The following is a 9,726-nucleotide window of genomic DNA, read 5'->3' as shown; positions in this document are numbered from 1 at the left end:
CTTCTCAATATCCTCATCTCGGATTCGCAATTGATGATAGCCCGATTGCAAATCGATCTTCGAAAATATCATAGCACCCCTCAACTGATCAAAAAGATCATCAATACGAGGTAGAGGATATTTGTTCTTGATTGTCACTTGATTAAGCGCCCGATAATCCACACAAAGCCTTTTTGTGCCATCTTTCTTTTCCACAAATAAAACAGGGGCAGCCCAAGGCGACGTACTCGATCTGATAAAACCCTTAGCAAGGAGTTCATCCAATTGCTTCTTTAATTCCATTTGTTCCATTGGAGCCATTCGGTATGGAGCAGCAGCGGCCGGCGGGCGCGTGCAGCAGCGGCGGCAGCCGGCAGCACGGCGCAGCGGCGCAAGAAGGGACGCGGCGGCCGGCGACGGAAGCACAGCGGCGACCGGCGCAGCAGCAGGGGCGCGGCTCGGCAGGAGAGAGAGAGAGAGAGAGTTCGCGAGAGAGAGAGAGAGAGAGAGAGAGAGAGAGAGAGAGAAACGAGAGAGAGAGTGAGAACGCACACGGTGCTGCTCGAAGTGTCTGGATGGATCGGGTTGAGGACCGATCCATCCGACACTTATCTTTTTTTTTCAAAACAACGAACGGTCTAAATTTATTGGGCTCGCTATGGGTCCCAGAGTGCCCAGAACGGACATATGAATAGCAAAATGGGTTCGTCTCGATGAGATGAACGCAACCGCGGTCCCCGATCGGCCATCCGAGCGACGGATTAAAAAGTCAAAATTTTGGTCAACCTCTCTCTTTTTTCTTTTCTTTTCTTTTTTTTCAAACTTCAATATTACATTCGGCGTGAGCACAACGCACGCCAGTCTAACAGTCCACTGCTGCTGCTTCTCACCCCTTGTGTGCGGCGTTAACCGTGGCGAGGACCATGGGGACCACGGTGCTGCGTGAGTACCCGAGCACCGGCAGAGCGGCGGGAAGCGACCGGCGGCCGGGTAATGCCCTCCCCTCTTCCTCTCCTTGATTTGTCCTCTGATTCGGGGATTAAAGATTGGGCTTTTCCAGTTAGAGGAATGGAGCGAAGAAAACCGAATCATTTAGAATATTATTGTAGATAGATTTGCAGGCAAGGATGTTCGTCTTTCATTTGTCACTGTTTAGTGACATTATAAAGCGCGCGAGGCATTTTCCTTAGATAATTTATAATCATCTATTTAACGTTTGATATTTGATTTGAACAATTTGTATTGCAATTAGCCTAATTCTTGAATTTATGCAATTGAACTTATGATGCAGTTGTACTGGAACAAACTTGTGCGCGGCTGTGGAATGTACACGCCCATGGGAATTTTTCTTGATTCTCCACTGTTGACATGCACAATCATTTATTCTGCTCCTGTTTCAACAACCTTGCTGTTTTACCAGCATTGGCAGCGGTTCGTGTAGTTTTGGCAAATTTTGGCACATCCTCTTGTGGTCTCCCGCTTGCCAGCGCCCGTCACCGGAGACGAGGAAGATGACCGGAAAACGGTGAACACGAACACAAACTCACACGAACGCAGTGAAGTATTTTGGTGCAGCCACAGCACCGCTTTTCTGACTCTATTGTTCTCAATTTATACAAAGCAATGAGTGGCTCTCGGCCACAGAGAACACAGCGCCATACGCGCCACTCCCTCCTACAAGATCGCGCCATCCCACGATCGAACGAGCGGTGCGCCCAGCTTCCACTACGACTCAAAAACGAGAAAGACGGAGAAGATAACTACGTGAACGCCGCGTCGCAGACAGAGCGCGAGTTTGGCAATACAGGACGCACCCATCCGGGTTCAACGTTTATTTGCTAAGAATAGAAACTGAATGACCGAATGAAACTGAATTAAACAACAACCTCCCCCTAATTCAGTTCGGTTCAGCCCAAATTGACCACGCCAATCTTCTCCCAAAGCTCGCAGAACCTTGATCGCCCAAGCGCCTTCGTCATCAGATCGGCAAGCTGCTCCTGTGAGCTCGCGAACTCCAGCAAGACACTGCCCTTGTCTACGCACTCACGAATAAAATGAAATTTCGTATCGATATGCTTACTTCGATCATGCATCACGGGGTTCTTGCTGAGTGCGATTGCAGACATATTGTCCATCTTCAGTTGAGGCGCCTGAGGATCGCCCCCGGTGACATCCTTCAGTAACCTCGCGAGCCACACCGCCTGACATGCTGTTGCAGCGCCGGCGATGTATTCCGCCTCGCAGGAAGAGAGCGCCACCACCCTTTGTTTTTGGGACTGCCAGGACACCACCTTCTGCCCGAGGAAGAAGATGATGCCCGTCGTGCTCTTCCTGTCGTCGATGTCTCCGCCCAAATCGCTGTCATTGTACCCGATCAGGCTGTTGTCGCCGCCTGACAGCTTGGGGTAGATGATGCCGAAATTGATCGTTCCGGCAATGTACCAGAGCAGATGCTTCACCGTCGCCATGTGCTCCTGCCTGGGCTTCTCCATGAAACGGCTCGCAAACCCCACCGCGAAAGATATGTCCGGGCGAGTGTGAACTAAATACCGCAAGCTGCCCACCAGGCTGCGGTACTCGGTGGCGTCGACTTCCGCCGTCGTCCCGTCCTTCGACAGTTTCAGGCGTACCTCCATTGGCGTGTGACAGGGATTGCACCCAGCCATGTTTGCCTTCTGCAGCAGCCTGCGCGCATATGCAGCTTGGCCAAGAGTGATGGCGGCCTTGGATTGTCTCACCTCGATGCCCAAGTAGTAAGAAAGCAATCCGAGGTCGCTCATCCTGAATAGGCGCTGCATCTCCACCTTGAACGCGTCGACCCCGCCTTCCTTTGCTCTGGTGATTATCAAATCATCGACGTAGACGCCGACGACCACCCGTGAAGACCCCTTGCCACGTATGTACATGCCATGTTCGTTGGAGCACCGCGCGAACCCAAGATCACGCAGGCTGGCGTCCAGCTTCTGGTTCCACGCCCGGGGAGCTTGACGGAGCCCATAGAGCGCCTTCTTCAGGCGCAGCACCTTCTTCTCGTGTCCAGCCGCGATGAAACCCGTCGGCTGGTGCACGTGCACCTCCTCGGCGAGCTCTCCATTGAGAAAGGCCGACTTGACATCCATATGATGGACAAGCCAACCCTCCTGCGCAGCAACGGCGAGCAACATTCTCACCGACTCCATTCTCGCCACCGGCGCGAACACCTCCTCAAAGTCGATGTCGGACTTCTGGATGTACCCTTTCGCCACTAAGCGCACCTTGTGCTTGACTATGGCTCCCAGTTTGTCGCGCTTGATCTTGAACACCCATTTGAGTCTGATGGCGCGGTGTCCAGGCGGGAGGTCGACTAGCGTCCAGGTGTCGTTCTGCTCGATGGATGACAGCTCGTCGAGCATGGCCTTCCGCCAGTCTTCTTCCCTGCGTGCCTCATCAAATGTGGTTGGCTCATCATCTACGGCAAGGAGCAGCTCCCCGCCAAGCTCCCTGTCTGCTTCTCCAGGAACTGGAACGTCCCCAAGGACACTGTCCAGCGCCCAGAAACGCAGTGGCACGTCGTCATCGTGGTCGTCGTCCAGCGCCAGTTCTCCTGATGGCGGGGACACGAATTCCACTCCTGTGGGCGTTCCCGGTGTAGGTGAACCAATCGGAGCGGCTCCCTGCGCCGGTGTTGCTGGTGTCAAGGCTGAAGTAGCGGGCGCCAGCGACACTGGTGGTGTCGATGCTGGTGACTGCGGCGCGTGTCCGCCGCCCAGGTCAGACAGCGTCACATACTCGACGCTAAACGGCTCCCCCCGAGCCGTGTTCGATGCGTCCGCCGCCTAGCCATCCCAGCTCCAGGCCCTTCCTTCATCGAATACCGCATCCCGCGATATGTTAACACGCTCCGTGTTCGGATTATAGAACCTGTACGCCTTTGAGCCGGGCTCATAACCGATGAACACCATCGAAGTGCTGCGGTCGTCCAGTTTGCGCTGATGCCCGCCGACAACCTTCACATGGGCAACGCAACCAAAGGTGAGGAAGAAGTGCACAGCCGGTTTAGAGCCATACCAGACCTCGTAGGGCGTCTTCCCATCCACGCTACGCGTCGGTGACCGGTTCAGGACGAAGATGGCGGTGCTCACCGCCTCACCCCAGAGCCATCCGGGCGTGTTCATCCCCTTCATCATGCTTCGTGCCATCCCCAATACCGTCTGGTTGCGTCGTTCCACCACACCGTTTTGCTGGGGCGTGTACGGCGCGGTGAGGTGGCACTGGACTCCTTGATTTTCGTAGTGGTCGGCGAACGCCTGAGCTGTGAACTCGCCGCCGCGATCGGTGCGCAGCGTGCCCATCTTCTCTCCAGCCTCCGCCTCCATACGAGCTTGAAGTTGGATGACCGCCGCCGCTGCCTGATCCTTGGACACCAACAGGGTCAGCCACATATACCGGCTCCTGTCGTCCACGACGAGCAGGAACAGGCGCTTGCCGCTCGGTGTTTCTGGCGTGATCGGACCGCAGAGATCCGCGTGCATGAGCTCTAGTGAACGAGACGCGCGAAACCTGCTCATCGCTGGGAACGATTGTCGACGCTGCTTCCCGGCGAGACAGCTCTCGCACACCTGCTCCACGTGATGGATGGCCGGGAGGCCACGCACCATCGCCTTCTTCGACAACAGCTTCAACCCATGGAAACCGAGATGGCCGTACCTCGTGTGCCACCTCCAGGCGACGTCGTCGCTGTGCGCCGCGAGACACACCGGTGCGCTGATGTTGAGATCGAGAGTGTACAGCCGGTTCGCCGAACGTTGCACTTTTGCCAGGAGGCGCCGCCGCTGATCCCAGATACGCAGGACGCCCTCCTCGATCAGGATCTTATACTGATCCTCATCCAGCTGCCCGAGGCTTATGATGTTGGCCGTCAGCCTGGGGATGAGGTACACACCGGCCAGCTTCTGGTGCTCCCCGGTCTTGCAGCTGAACAAAATTGTTCCCCGCCCTTCAATGTTGACGACCGAGCCATCGCCGAACCTGACGGTGCCACGAACGCCCGTGTCGAGGTCAGAGAAAGCAGACCGCTCCCCTGTCATGTGGTTCGTCGCTCCTGTGTCGAGGATCCACCGGGTGCACCCGTCGCTGCTCTTCTCCCCGAGCTGGATGAAGAGCTTGTCCTCCTGGATGTGCTCCTCCTTGCTTGGCGTAGATGACGCGGACGCGACGCTGGGTGTTGCCAGTGCCACAAGGGCCGTGGAGTTCGCCGAGTTCGCCGCCTCGTCGGTGAAGACCCAGCGTACGCTGGCGCGTCCATCTCCAATCTGGACATGTGCCACCACGTCTTCCATCGGAGCGGGCGCAGAATCAACAGAGATCGATGTGATCCCCATCAACAGCGCGCCCTCCGTCTCTGCCGCGTGAGCTTGCTCGTCACGCTTCTTCTTGCGGCACTCACGTGCCCAGTGCCCCGTCTTGCCGCAGTATTTGCACTCGTCGCTGGCGATCACCTTCTTCTTCTTGCCGCTGCCGCCGGCGGATGACTTGGAGCCACAGCTGCTCCCTCCACCTTGGGACGAGCCACCGCCGCGACCGCGTCTCTGGTTGGGGAATGGAGGCCGCCCGCCTCTGGACGCGCCCTCGCCAGAGAGTTGCAACCGGGACACCACCCGCGCCACCAGCTCCTCCTCTATGAGATTGAGCCGCGCCGTGGAGGAACCCACACCACCGCCGAGATCGTGACGTTCCTCCGCGGCCTTGAGTCTTCCGACCAGCTCCTCCACCGACAGGTTATCAAGATCCAGGAGAGTTTCTATTGCCATCACGATTTGCGAGTACCTCGGTGGCGTGGCCTGAAGAAACTTGCGCACGATCTCCGGCTCCGTGTAGCCGGCGTCGAGGACCTCGAGCTGGTTGGAGAGGTCGGTGATGCGGACGCCGAAATCGTCCACCGTCTCCCCGTCCTTGAATCTCAGCGTGTCGAATTCCCGACGTAGCGTATTCGCCCTCGCTTGGCGCACGCGATCCACGCCGAGATGAGTTTTCTTCAGCGAGTCCCACGCGATCTTGGCGTTGGGCTTGCTGGCAATGCTGCCCTGCAGCTCCGGGGGAACGCCCAGAGCGATGGCTTCCAAGGCGTTCCGGTCGTCGGCGAAATCGGTGGTTCCGACATTCACCGCCGTCCACAGGCTCCTCGCCTGCAGCTTCAACTTCATGAGCGCAGCCCATGAGTAGTAGTTGGTTCTAGACAACATCGGGTACTGCCCGGTGCCGCCCTCCCTCACGACCCGGTGTATGACCAGGCCGCGCTCGCCATCGCCACCTCCACTTGTGCTACCGCCGCCGTGACCTCCGCGTCGGGGCGACGATGATCGGTGTCGGCGATCCATGAAGGCCGCTGCGATCGCACGATCACGCGTCCACCGTCGGAACCTGATGGCTCTGATACCAGTTGTGGTCTCCCGCTTGCCAGCGCCCGTCGCCGGAGACGAGGAAGATGACCGGAAAACGGTGAACACGAACACAAACTCACACGAACGCAGTGAAGTATTTTGGTGCAGCCACAGCACCGCTTTTCTGACTCTATTGTTCTCAATTTATACAAAGCAATGAGTGGCTCTCGGCCACAGAGAACACAGCGCCATACGCGCCACTCCCTCCTACAAGATCGCGCCATCCCACGATCGAACGAGCGGTGCGCCCAGCTTCCACTACGACTCAAAAACGAGAAAGACGGAGAAGATAACTACGTGAACGCCGCGTCGCGGACAGAGCGCGAGTTTGGCAATACAGGACGCACCCATCCGGGTTCAACGTTTATTTGCTAAGAAAAGAAACTGAATGACCGAATGAAACTGAATTAACCAACACCTCTGCACTTGAGATATCAGTGGAACAAGGGCGTGGTAACATTCACAATGCATTGAGAATTTTGGACCTCGTACCAACCAAGTATCATCATGACAAAGAGGGAGTTCCATCCCATTACCGCCTTATCAACGACTGTATGAATGGCATCTTGGGAGCTCAGTCAGGACAGCATGCTATGCCTAAGGGAAATGTGGATTTTGTTAGCTCAAGCTCTAATCAAGCACAGTCTAATTTTGGAAATATTGTTTCAAATAATGTCTCAGTTTGCCCTTCAATGCCAAGATTCACAAAGGACATGTTTATGCAGATAATGGAGCTGCATAGGAGGGGGGAAATCAGTTCAGATACATTTATTTTGGCATCTGTGCTGAGTTCCTGTGCTGATAGGCAACCTCTTACCAGAGGTGCACAGCTTCATGCTCTACTTGTGAAAGTAGGATGTGATTCATCTGACCTTGTCGGTAGCTCACTGATCAGCTTTTATTCAAGACGTGGTCAGTTGGAAAATGCTCATCGGGTTTTCCAGAGCATGGCAGCAAAAAATACTGTGTCATGGACAGCACTAATTTCTGGCTACGCCCAGGATAATCAGGTTGAGCCATGTCTCCATTTGTTTGCATTGATGAGGCAGTCTGTGTGCAAGCCAAATGATGTCACATTTGCAACTATCTTCAGTGTCTGCACCAACCACGCATTTCTTGCACTTGGTAAAAAGTGTTCATGGCCTACAGATGAGAATGGGTTTTGATTCCTATGTGCATGTCTGCAATGCACTGATATCAATGTATGCAAAGTGCGGGAATATTGCGGAAGCGCAAGCCATATTTGAGAACATTGCCTGCAAAGATCTGGTATCCTGGAATTCCATGATTTTTGGATATTCACAGCATGGCCTTGCTGAGCAGTGCCTAGACTTGCTAAAAGAAATGGAGGAGCACATAGCACCAGATGCTATCTCCTTCCTTGGCGTGCTTTCATCATGCCGGCATGCATGCCTTGTAGCGGAAGGCCAACGCTGCTTCAGGGCAATGATTGGACATGGAGTAAAACCAGAGCTTGATCACTACTCATGTATGGTCGATCTCCTGGGCCGTGCAGGACTGATTGATGAAGCATGCGATTTGATCCAGACGATGTCTATGCGTCCGAATGGCATCATATGGGGCTCTCTGCTAGCTTCCTGTAGGGTGCACGGATGCATTTCGATCGGCATCCATGCTGCAGAGCACCGTCTTAAGCTGGAACCAGGTTGTGCTGCGACTCATGTGCAGCTAGCGAATCTGTATGCGAGCATTGGCTGCTGGGGCGATGTGGCCAGAGTGAGGAAGGTGATGAAGGAGAGAGGTCTGAAGACGAACATCGGGTGCAGCTGGATAGAAGTTGGCAGTAAAGTTTATACTTTCACAGCAGAAAACAGATCAAAGAGCCAGGTAAACAACGTCCTGGCCATTCTTGATTGTTTGCAGTCACATATGGAATGCAAGCATGATATACTGATTGATGTTCTAGAGTGTGATGTCCCTTTGCACTAAACTTGGAAGATCATATCTTGCCATATCGTATATGAAGAGGCATTCTACAGGAAATGACAAGCGTCACTCACACTTCAAATATTTGCAAGAAGATCCGTTGATGTAAGTATAGCACCTGAGTGTGCATTTTGGAAAGATTTTATTTTCTTAGTTTACTGTTTGGTTGAACAACTGCTGATATCCATATTTGTTTTGTACTAATATATTTTGACAATTGAAACCTCTGTGTGCAAGAATTCAAGTCCCGGCAATGGAATCTTTTTTCTGAATTTGTTTTGTAAGCATTGTTTGTGCAACAGCGATGTGATGTGAATGGAAATGGCTATGCTATTAGCTATACTGATTTCTCAGGAGCTTGATTGTTTTCTGCGGAATGCTAATATCTGTTCGTATATACATCCCATTTTATTTGCGGCGGAAGAGAAGAGAAACACGCCGCATCCTAAAGAACAACAGCAACTAAAGGTACAGTTTCTTGGTTGCTAATCTCGCTTCATATTCAATTGTTTTGTTTTATCCCCTTTGAACCAACACTTGTATTTCAGTTTTTCATATGCAAAGATTATTTCACATGTTGATGGAATGAAGTGGGTTGAAACACGTACAGCAGGCAGCTCACCTGTTATTGTAACTAGATAGAATCACTAGCTTACAGACGAGGAGGGGCCCCACCCCTAGCGTGTCGTTGTCACAGCCTCATGGGCATGGCCACTTGGGTCTTCCTTGGGTAGACTAGGTCTGTCGAACACCTTTTATTCCTCGGGGTTGTATATCTTGTTGGTCCGTGTGCAGAAGATGGTTGGACTAATATTGTGAAACATAGGAAGCACTTTATGATAAGTAGACCTTTTCACTTCTTTACTGACACATATAAAATGCATTTTCACCCAGATGACACATTCTCTAGAATGTTGAATCCTTTCCACTCAGCTCTAGGGAGTTTTATATTATAATAGCTTATGGATTGGATCTTTTTTACGTGTTATCTATTTTCTTATAGTCCATAAATTTTACTATTTTGGCTTTGTGTGTATGGTCTTAAAAAATATCGATATAGAAACATAAGCGGTTATCTTTGGCTTGCATTTTTTATTATAATATTACCGCTACAGACAAAATCCCATCGGACTGGCAGGGATATTAGTTCATTTTCCCCACCTATCCTAACAAACTGGCTCTAATCCTACCTATTCAAGTAAGCCCTTGTAAAACTGTTTAACTGATTAAGAACTACTTTTGCATCCATTTATCGCTCATTGATCTAAACCCTTTATTGTAGTTGGTCGTTTGTTTGATGTATTGGATTGAGTTCTGGAGAGCTCTTGAATACACGCATCTGGAAACCTTATAGTGTCGTTATAGAAAAACAAGGAGTGGA

The 9,726-nt window shown here is 52.4% G+C and overlaps 1 pseudogene; it reads left to right on the top strand.

Moving 5' to 3' along the window:
* Positions 1 to 916: 916 nt before the first annotated feature.
* LOC133897468 (pentatricopeptide repeat-containing protein At2g37320-like) lies at positions 917 to 8,589 on the top strand (annotated as a pseudogene).
* Positions 8,590 to 9,726: the final 1,137 nt, after the last annotated feature.

This window comes from Phragmites australis, chromosome 17 (genome assembly GCF_958298935.1).
Source record: "Phragmites australis chromosome 17, lpPhrAust1.1, whole genome shotgun sequence".
Lineage (NCBI taxonomy): Eukaryota > Viridiplantae > Streptophyta > Magnoliopsida > Poales > Poaceae > Phragmites > Phragmites australis.
Note: the sequence above shows the minus strand (reverse complement) of the source record. Positions and strands in the feature narration are given on the sequence as shown.